At 38.4% G+C, this 9,759-nt stretch overlaps 1 protein-coding gene across 2 annotated transcripts in view; it reads left to right on the top strand.

The window, feature by feature from the left end:
• Positions 1-4,068: 4,068 nt before the first annotated feature.
• Positions 4,069-9,759, top strand: part of LOC120548841 — a 148,772-nt gene continuing 143,081 nt past the window's right edge. The window contains exons 1-2 of one of the 2 annotated variants that reach the window (XM_039785355.1): positions 4,069-4,212; positions 5,779-6,230. The gene's annotated coding sequence lies outside the window, so the exon portion shown is untranslated. Of the gene's footprint in view, positions 4,213-5,698; positions 6,231-9,759 lie in introns of those variants that run through there. The other variant, XM_039785356.1, reaches the window with a different exon arrangement.

Raw genomic sequence — 9,759 nt, 5'->3', positions numbered from 1 at the left:
GTCGTTTGCCTTGTACTTTTGTAACAGTTGGCTGTAGTAGCTTATCTCCCGGTGCAGACAGAGTATTAAATCTTGATGTTACACAAGGTGAAGGTAAAGCCATGTGAGTCACAAAGGATTGGAGAGCGGAAGGCCAATTCTAAACAAGTGTGTTTGTTTTCGGAAGGGGGTTGATTTCAGGGGAACCAGACTTTTGCTTTTTTTCCTAGAGGCATTTCCGCAAGATCTGTTGCCTTGTCCCGAGCTGACACTGCTGATGGAAATAACCCTGGTATACACAGTTGGCCTGAAGTACCAATGTTGTAAACTCACTTCTCCTTTACTCCATTAAAGCAAGGTAAAGTGAGCAAGAGGGATGACTATACTCTGCTGGTATTTGAACATGTATAGTCCTGTTAGATGTTCAGACGTGCAGCACAACAAATGTCAGCACCAACTGTCTACAAAATCATCAATAAATCAACATATTTCTTTATCTTCTCCCTGTATTTGAGGAATTGAGGAATATGTATATGAAGAAAACCACCCTTTTCAGATTTATAAATAAGTAGTGCACTAATCTTTAGTTTGCTTACCATCTCAGGTAGATACAGGGTTTGTGACAGTTTTGTGTCAGCCATTGTATTAGCATTAAAAACCAAAATGTTACAACACCACAGCAAAACTAGGCTACAGAAGTTCATATTAGTGCTCCCTTTGGCCCTAGTGGTGGAGACACCTACATTTACCATCATTCTGTATTGAGTCTTCTGATGTCTGACGAGTTAATAAGATCACATGTATCTCCACACTACCAAGTTTCTTTTTTGAGCTCTGCTATTTATTCCGGCACAGACATGTGCTCCCTTCTCAGTGAGTTTAAACTACTGACATGCATCAGTCTGTAATCACAATCTGATACATAAATATATATACAGACAATGAATATATAAAAACTAATACACTATAACTGCTTCCCATGTCCCACAAAGGACTGACAATTCTTATTGAATTTGGTCTCCTCACTCAAACATGTACATGGTCACATTAAGTTAAACAGTTTTTAACTTATGGAATTCAGTCCATTTTTGGCTTGTGTTGTCTGAGTGCTGGCTGTGTGTCTGGACTGCAGGGACCTTTGCTATTGGTAAATATATCTAAACTTATATGTTTGGAAGTCTAGCAGTGAAACTATTACCGGTAGCTTAATTAATTCCCTCTTTATGTTAGATAATCTGGTTTCATTTCATCATTTATGTCCTATTGGCTGCTTTTTTGACATTACCCATTTAGCCTATGTATTTGTCTAACGTTGGCTTTCCTTCCATCCCTCTCTGCAGGAAGCTGCCATGGCTGCTGCTGCTGCTGCTCGACAGCCAAAAATTTTACTATTGCCTTTATTAAACCTGCACCCTCCTGTACCTCAGTGTCTCTTTCTGCACTTCCAATGGCCATCTGACGTGACCACCAGCATTCTCCTCCTCCTATCCAGTTACACCACAGAATAAACAATACATAAGCAATACTAAAAACTAAAAACAGATAATAATAATAATAATAATAATAAGATAAGGGTGAAAGTAGGCTAGGACAGACAATATGTAAGCATGTATGTACAATATTTAAATGTGTATGTATAATATTACAAATCCATTTATTATGAAGTGTAGAGGCTAAAAAGGGGATTTAAAATTTTGTGAAATATGTCGTCATAATAACAATAATAACAATGTGTTTTCACAACAGTGTTTTTTACTGCAGCCTGGTGGGGAAACAGACATGGTACTGCAGCTGTGACCTCAGCGATAATAAAAGATTATCAAAGCAATTTGTGCCTCTCTATCTTTCCAAATGTTAACCATGACCCTAAGTGAACCTGCAGCCACGGTGTCACTCACACAGTCTAAGTGTTTCTGTTTGGGATTTTTTTCTTCTTCTTTTTAAGACAATGTTTTGGGCATTTTAGCCTTAATAGACAGGACAGGGGGGAGAGAGAGGGGGAAGACATGCAGCAAATGGCCACAGGTCAGACTTGAACCCTGTGCCGCTGCATCAAGCACTGAGCCTCTGCATATGGGCGCCTCCTCTACCAGGTGAGCTACCTAGGCGCCCTCTGTTTGGGACTTTTTAAGCATCATCACTGACAGGTTGCTGAAAGAAATAGTGTATCACTGCATTCAACATGTCATAACGTGAAAGTGGCTGTTTGGTTCCTTAACTCCTATGCTCTGGTTCTTGTGATGTTTCTTTTGACAGTTACATCGCTAACATGACCGTACTATAACACATTGCTATTTTATACACATTAAAATGCTGGAAAGATATAGGAGCCAACAAAAGAGACAATACCATGGTATACTACATTATATTGTCATTACATTAGCTGATTTTGTTGTACGTCTGATGTGATTGAGAAATACAGGCGATACCGAAAATAATTCTCACTGATCCCGGTCTGCTCTCTGAAATCCCACAGCATCTCCTGGGTTTGTGTATTGCAGTGTATTGTTGCTAAGCTGTCCTCACTTGCCCTACCTGACTCACACGTGGCTCAGAGCCAAGACTGACAGACTGCTGGAAGGGAAACCTGCCACCATCTGGAACATAACAGACCAGTTGCAGCCGGCTCCTAGATAAAATCTTAATATCAATCTATAGATCCATCTATGTATCATCCATGGGAATTCATGAAATTGAATATTACCATTAATTTTGTGTGCATTATTTTATGGATTATGGACATTTTGCCTTTATTTCAAAGGTCACAGCAAAAAAGAAAAGTATTACAGCAAACCAACATTCCTGGATCTGAACCTGAGACAACATGACCACATTATACATGTATAAATATATATATATATATATATATATATATATATATATATATATATATATATATATATATATATATATATATATGTATATACTTCGAATCTCATTCTAAGATTACAAAATGAAGCAGGAGCTACATTGTTCCTGTTGTGCTCTTTAATTCAAACGTCTGTAGACCATCAACTAAATGCACAACAGAGCCAGCAAAGCTTTAAAACAAGCTTTGGAACATTTGGAACAATTACATGTTATGATGGAGGATGGGTCAGAGTTGAAGATCTTTAACATTTAAATTGCAGCTTTTGCCTCACTCTGTATTTTTGGGAGAGCCAGTAATGCTTACTTGCACACTGAACTGAAAAACATGTGGGAGTGAAAGAAAAAGTGATGTTGGCATAAAGACTTATTCATAAGCTACCTTTACATGTCTTTATTGTTGAGTAATTAATAAACTAGTGTACTGATCATCTCTGGACTCCACTCCACTGTCACTTCTTGAGTGTGAATGACATATTTAAGTAGGACATAAGGCAGTCTGGAAGACATTAATTGGCAGTGACTCTATAAAACTAAATTTTTACCCTTTGGTGTTAGGCGGCCATAACATCATGATGCAGTGTGGGGCAGGACACTTTAATTTCTCAAAATGTAATATTGTTCGCTGACTTGTCATAAAAAATCTTTAATTGCATGCAGGCAGCAACTGAAATTTGTACTTTTGGGGCAGGTTAATATACTTAGTATATTAACCTGCCCCAAAAGTACAAATTTGCATTAGAGAAACAAATGAAAAATATACATTCTAAGTTACACTGGACATGCTCATTAAGAATTTGGACTTGCTCTTTCTCTAGTTTAGTATTCTCTTAATGACTCTCTCCACTCTAATCAGGCATACAGGATTTTGAAAAATATTTGTCTGCAGGATGCACTTGTCTTTATGTGAAATTGTAACGTTATATATAATATTTTAGGCTACGGGTGAAAGCTGTAACATGAGAGGTATAAAAAATGCACCATCTGTCTCCTGAGTAGTTAATCCACTACAGAAATTATGATTTATTTTCAAATAATTCATTAATAGTATGTGCTGTGCCGGTTTACTCACCTCAGAAGCCTTCATGAGAAGCAGCCAGGCGTTTGAGGTTTCTAGGTTGAAGTCCTGCCTTAATCCTACAGGGGGAGGTGTTACTCTGCAGGGACTAGATCCCGAGCCTGATGGAGGGAAGATGAGAGATGGAGGAGAGGGCAGATGAGGTGAGTGGCGGGGTGGCAGCCGCAGCATACAGCCTCACCACAGCCTGAGCAGGGTAATCTAATCGGCTGTTTCAGCTCTGCATCTCTCACTTTCTGAGGATGGAGAAGAGCTACGATGGGCATCATCTCATTATCTTCAATCAGGTATGTAGAGGTTTGAAAACAATAAAATAAAATAAACACTGCTATTTTTCCCCCTACAGGAAGACATGGTTTGTTCAGTGTATTTTGTTTGTGGGTTGATTTTAATCTTTGCTTGTCTTGTGAGTGAAATTGCCATTCATATAAGGGTCTCTGTCTTCTTCAGATGATGGTTGGTAATGAAACATTTCCCTCTGCTTATAAACCAAGTCGCATTTCTTCCTGGTGCAATTTAATATGATCCTCCGTTCACTATTAAGCTTGAATCATGAGGGGGATGTTAAAAAGGCAAGAACTTTCATGATATTTGGGCAATGTAGTTGATATCTGACAAGTTTCTCTCATGAATAGTCTTTCAATCACATTGCACAGGGAAGCAGTTTAGTAAATATGGAAGGACACGAGTGAAGGTTAAAGCTACAGTAGCCTACATCAAATTTAAAGTTCAGCCCACCTTAAGACCAGAATGGACACTGCCAAATTTGTCAGAACATCTAGCCACACCCTGACCAAGAGACTGCGTGGACTGGAAAGGTTCAAAGGTCATAGATCAGGAGTAGGTGGACAGTAGTCTCACATTGCCATATATCGCTGTGTCAGTGCAAGAGTGGCTACACCACTGATCTATTCTGAGATAGGGGGAAAAAACTGGCTCGTTTGTATGCGTATTTTTCAAACCAATCACAACTGACCTGGGAGCGGCCCGGACGCAGCAACAGTGCCCTTGCAAAATAGATAATACAGTATTTCTACTGTAGGCTATTATCTATTTTGCAAGGGCACTGTGAGCAATGTAGAGCCAAGCTAGTGGGCAGAGGCAGAGGCAATCAAGGATGGCACCTGCAACCACCTCCATCATAACCACCTTTTATCAGTCACCAAACTACCATGATGACAAGTGATCTGTTTCCATCTGCTAAAGAAGACAGATGTATCGGTATCAGTGTAGGCTGTATGCAGGACAGAGACAGCGCTGACAAAAATGACAGAGATCCTTAAGATTTATTTAAGTTATGTTTTCATGTTAAAAAAACACAACAGAATATCAACTCTCAAATATTGATTTTGGTATCAGCCTAACAAAAAAAAATCAGTATTGGTCCAGATCCAAAGCTCCAGAAAAGCCCAAATGGACATCAGTTTGTAGGCTAGCCAAGCCTTTTTCACAGTAGACATTTTGGCTTCATAATAGGCTATCATAGTAGGAAATGCAGGTATCATCCTCCAAAATGTCTGAGATCTGAGATGTCTGTGATCATCGAAGTTGTGATTGCAGGACTAGACTTGGTTCAGGATTGTATCTAATAAAAACTAGAGTATACAGTGTAGCTACATATCCAACGCACTTTTTTTTTTTAACATGGCGGGACATTTAAACATTAAACTATGTATGCTTTTTGCGTTGCTAGGTTACTGATGCACTGCTAATGTAGCAGGTCATAATCAAGCACACTTGCCACCAGTCGGACTCATACATGGTCGCTCAAGAGCGTGTTTGTGGACAACATGTTCGTGTTGGCCTGCTGTCGTTATTCTATAACTCAGTTCGTCGGTACTTTCTCACATCAGATTTCGACCTTACACCCCACTTTTGGCCGAGAGTTGGGCTTTCCTTCCCCGGTCGTCAGCAACCTGAGACCACGGAGCCGAGACCCTTGGTAGCTTCACTTCAACAAGCTAACGTTAAGTATTTGCTGCCCATGCTAACATTTGTCTGTTATGAGTTGCTGTCTTGGTTTAGAGTTTCTGTGCTTTACTACCAATGTAAATTAGCTGTTGGTTGTTTTGTTTGTTTTATTTGCTTTGGTGTTAATTGTGATATATGCGAGCTAATTTCCTAGCTGAGCTTATTATTATTGCTGTGGTTTGGCACACATTATGATGCTGTCGTGCTGCTGAATAATGTTAGTAATGACATTTAAATATACTGTTATGAGTTATGACTGTTATGGCCTGAATTGATCTTGGACACATTTCCCCCTCAGTTGTTCCTATTGATTTGGGGGCGTTGTTTGTTCTAGGTGAGTGAATATTACAACATTGGCAAATATGACTATTGTGTTGCAAATTGTCTGTAATACTGGCTGCATGGGTAACACAGCATTTCTTTTTTTGTATATGACAGGTAGCTTAGGCACGTTTACATTTTTTATGTACACTTCAGCTATGACAAGAAAAAAAGTGGGTTTATGGTCAGCTTGCTTGAAAATTGTTCACATCAGAACGTGCTGATCTCCTGTTCTGTGGTTTATGGTTCTGCTGCACTTGGCTGCACTCATACCAATGCAATGTTTAAGATGTCATCTACTACAAGGCCTAACTAAATTGCTCATCAGACAAGATGTGTTCAGGATCTGGGTGGATTATCAACTTGAGTCAACAGTTTCCTTAAGGAAACCCGGTAGTATGTTGAAAGCGCTTTCTTGGTGATGGAGTGTTGGGAGATTTTTTTAGGGACAGAATTCTAGATTCCTTTGTATGGTGTAACTTAAATAAAACATTTTAATTTCTGTCATTTGTGCAAAAGAGGCACTCCGTAGACTGTGACAAGCTTATATATTATAATACATATTGTGTGTAAAAACACACAAATGTTTACAAAATTTGCTTGCATGTGTCTTCTTGGGAGGACAATGTGCACTTGTTTTAAGCTGCAGATTGTGTTATCAGTTTGTTCAATAGCGCAATCTTTAGTTTACGCCTGTTGAGATTTTTATGTGGCTTGTACCTTCTACTTTTTATAATTTTCTAAAGCAGCACATTTAAAATATCACCTTGGACTTAGGAAACTGTGATGGGCGTAATTTACTATTTTATGGCCTCTTATACAATACTTAATTAATTGATTAGGTGAAGACTATTGTCAAACTGTCCTTGACCCCACCCGACCTCTGACCTGTCACTCTGAACAAGACAGTTTGGCTGATAGTATGGATTGTTGTACACAGCAGTTTTAGTGCTTTACACACTGAGAGCAAAGTGTGTGTGCGTGTGTGCGCTAATGATGTGAAGGATGGAAAGTTCACTCATCACCAACTAGAAATGGGCGATATGGCCTACATCTTCTCATCTCATCTTCATCTCGGTAGGTCATATCATTTCTCAAATCGGAACGTGAAGTGTTGTCCAAGTGATGTAAATATTGCCGTAACGCAGTTCGGCTGCTGTTTTTTTTGACATTTTTCAGACAGCACACATTCTTTACTATAATTGCTGGAACTTTGCTAATAAACTCCCAAATCCATAGTAACAGAGAACAAATATCTCCAGTGTTTTAAATGTTGACGTTTTGCCCCGATGCAAGAACAAAGAGAAAGCTCTTATGATAACTTACATAAGTGTGACTTACATTTGGAACAGAACAGACTGCATGTAACAGACAAACAATCATCGTGGGTGGTATAGAGACTGACTCATGACAGCATTCCCTCAACGGCATAACATGTAGTCATCAGTGTTTTGCATCTTGATGTCAAAGTAATGAGCACCCTGGCAGTAAAGTCCTAATAAAATTTAGCATATTTGTCTACAGCTGTTGAATATGATGCTGCAAGCAAATACCTTGATACTCGCTGAGTCTCTGCTCTCCAGAAGGCACCAACCCTCATACTGCATTCATTGTGGTTTAGATCATGTCTTATTTTGACGATATTTACGATAGTGATCACATAACTAAGGAATGTATGTAATGATCAGTAAAATTAGTTAATCAAGAGAATAATCGGCAGATTAAGCAATAATGGGACATATTAAGTAATTGAAAAAAAAATGCCCGCACTCTGCTAATACTCCCATACGTTTATTGTGCTGCAACGTTTCGACCCTGCCGGGTCTTCCTCAGGCAAATGGAATGGCATCTCATTCTTTTCCGTTGTATCCAGCCCCTTTTTGTCCTGCACCTCACCGGTGGGGATGTGCACACTACCACTACTGCTCTACATATTAAGTAATTAACAGATGCAAAATTTGTTGGCATATTTTCTATTGATGTATTAAATCCCTCGGAATATTTTTCATATATCGTGGGGACTGGCTTTTGTTGATTGTTTTTTCTTATACTTGTTTTACTGACCTATATGAAATCAAACATTTTTCATTCATGCTTTGAGTTTTACCATTATATTTGCCTAAAAAAAAAAAGAACTAAAAAGATATAGAGCATGTTTAGTCAGGATTCGTATAGGTACAATAAAGTTTTTTTTTTTCTGCTGTCAGTTACATTGATCCAATTTTTATGGACAGCCAACCATTGACTTTTTAGTGCCACAGCAATCCCTGTCCGCATGGTAGCTTACATAAACATGATTCCAATAAGTTTCATGCAGTGAGATATACACATTTGAAATTTTGGACAAAGGAAGTACTGGTATCGGATGGAAATAAGAATTAGCAGATACCCTGAACTTGAGGTATTGGGAGAGAAACCGTTGCACATAATGAGTATTGGAATTTAGAATATTATTTTAATTCCAAGAAAAGATTTATTTGTGCGTCATATGCTGTCATTGACGTCAGTGGCTCTAGTCTTATCCCTATACACTGATTGTGGGCTATGTCATGCGAATAGTGTTTCATTATTATATTATAATACTGCTAAAGCTTTCTGCATAAATTTAATAAGACAAAAACTCAAATAGAAATGGTATATGTTAACATTTTCTAGAGATGAATTTAGCAGTGATGGAGAAAAATGTTCAACCTATTGACTGATTTTTTTTTTTTTTTTTGCCATGCACTCCTCCCACATGCAAGCTTTCTGCCCCCTAACATTTTCTCTTTTATTGAATTGTCTCCTGCTGATCCCACCATATGATTTATATGTTTGAGTTAGTGCCCATTCTGTATGAGATCCCTCACATATAGTATATCCTCCTTTCCAGTCTGAGATGAATGTTAAAGGAGAGCATGTTTGAAAGTTACTGATAAAAAAATGTTGACATCTGTAATCATATGGAAACCTGCAAACTTTACAAGTCATCTGAAGGTGTGCAATGTTAATGCATACTGGTTTATGAATATTTCTTAAATGTGGGAGGATAATGGCTTGAGCTTTAATTATCACGTTAATGAGAAGGCAAGAGTTTCATACTTACACCTCAGTAATGACCATGTTTGCTGAATTATATACAGTGGGGAGAACAAGTATTTGATACACTGCCGATTTTGCAGGTTTTCCTACTTACAAAGCATGTAGAGGTCTGTAATTTTTATCATAGGTACTCTTCAACTGTGAGTGATGGAATCTAAAACAAAAATCCAGAAAATCACATTGTATGATTTTTAAGTAATTAATTTGCATTTTATTGCATGACATAAGTATTTGATACATCAGAAAAGCAGAGCTTAATATTTGGTACAGAAACCTTTCTTTGCAATTACAGAGATCATAAGTTTCCTGTAGTTCTTGACCAGGTTTGCACACACTGCAGCAGGGATTTTGGCCCACTGCTCCATACAGACCTTCTCCAGATCCATCAGGTTTTGGGGCTGTCGCTGGGCAATACGGACTTTCAGCTTCCTCCAAAGATTTTCTATTGGCTTCAGGTCTGG

This window comes from Perca fluviatilis, chromosome 20 (genome assembly GCF_010015445.1).
Source record: "Perca fluviatilis chromosome 20, GENO_Pfluv_1.0, whole genome shotgun sequence".
Classification (NCBI taxonomy): domain Eukaryota; kingdom Metazoa; phylum Chordata; class Actinopteri; order Perciformes; family Percidae; genus Perca; species Perca fluviatilis.
This window is presented reverse-complemented; position numbering and strand designations above follow the sequence as displayed.